The sequence below is a fragment of the Piliocolobus tephrosceles genome, unplaced genomic scaffold, assembly GCF_002776525.5.
Source record: "Piliocolobus tephrosceles isolate RC106 unplaced genomic scaffold, ASM277652v3 unscaffolded_38890, whole genome shotgun sequence".
Lineage (NCBI taxonomy): Eukaryota > Metazoa > Chordata > Mammalia > Primates > Cercopithecidae > Piliocolobus > Piliocolobus tephrosceles.
Window position 1 is genome coordinate 1 of NW_022323076.1, and position 1,368 is coordinate 1,368.

At 20.2% G+C, this 1,368-nt stretch overlaps 1 long non-coding RNA gene across 1 annotated transcript; it reads right to left on the reverse strand.

Annotated features, from left to right (window-relative positions):
* Positions 1-481: 481 nt before the first annotated feature.
* On the reverse strand, positions 482-811 carry LOC113223126. Its single transcript, XR_003308618.1, has 2 exons — positions 761-811; positions 482-615 (listed from the first exon to the last, which is right to left on the reverse strand). It is a non-coding gene; the product is annotated as an uncharacterized LOC113223126 (long non-coding RNA).
* Between the last annotated feature and the right edge of the window lie 557 nt (positions 812-1,368).

Here is a 1,368-nt window from a genome sequence, read left to right on the forward strand (position 1 = left end):
TTTTTTTTTATAAAGTTTATATAAATATAAACATTTGTCTTTGAATTTTAATTTATTTTGTTTAAATTCGGGCTGTTCAGAATTATCTTGTTGTAAATTCATAAACTGTTTTTTAAGATATTCTTTACTGTTAGTAAGACAGAAATATGTATTCAATAAGTATAATATAGAGCTGTAATAAGTTTCAGCATAATTATTATCATCAAGGTGTTTATCTTTTAATAAATCACAACTTGTATTTATAATTTGTAAATATTCATGACACGAAATGACATGCTTTATAAGATTATAAATTTCTAGTAAATCTTTTTCTTGTATGTTTTTATTTTTTGCTAATATGAACGTTATTTCGGGTTCATTTCGGTTTGCTAATATTTTAATTATTTCTTGTTTAATATCGGGTAAATAAATTAATTTTTTTTTATTATATTCTTCATTTTGAAAATTTATGCCTTTTCTTTTATATTTAACATTTTTTCTATTTTTACCACAGTCATCACATGTTTTATTATTAGTATAATCTACTGTAGAATAATTAAAACAGTCGTCTGGAGAGATATCATATTGAGCTAACAATCTATCGTATTTTGTGTTTAATATATTTCTTATACGTGCCTAATAATTAAAAAAAATTGACAATAAAAATGACAAGCAATAAGTATGTAAATGTATTAAACTGTGGTATATATTTTTTTGAAAAAAAAATGCTACGCATGCAACATATATAAAAAAAATAGTAAGAAGTATTAAAATTTTTTACTTTGTCTTTATAAGTCCATGCCCATAAAAAAAAAAAAGTGATAAATACTTTAAAAGTTTTGATAAACATTATTTTTTTTCACATACAATTATATAATAATGTTTATTAATTTTTTTTGAATAGTTTTATGCGTTATATACATTTTGTATAATCTTCATAATTTCATATTTTTCATAATTTTTTTATTTTTATTTTTTATTTTTTTTTTTTACTCATATGTGACGATATATATTTTTTTACAAATGCATCGAATGTTGTGCCATCCTAAAAATAATTTTTGTTCATAATAGAACAAATATACTGTTAAACCTTGCAATAATGACGTAAAAAGTTGTAATAAAATTTTTTTTATAATTAAAAAAAAAAATGAACAAATAATTTAATAACAAAAAAGAAGAAAAAAATTGCTATAGTAAATGTATTAAAGCAGAGAACGACATTTTCTATATTGTTAGAACATGTTTTTACTATGTAAAGTACTTTTGTTACATGAACATATCATAGTTATTATAAAAGAAGTATTATTTTGTGAAAAGGTAAAAAAAATATAATGTTTATTATGGTATTGGCAAAATGAAAATGGCGAATTAAACATAAATTGCATGGAT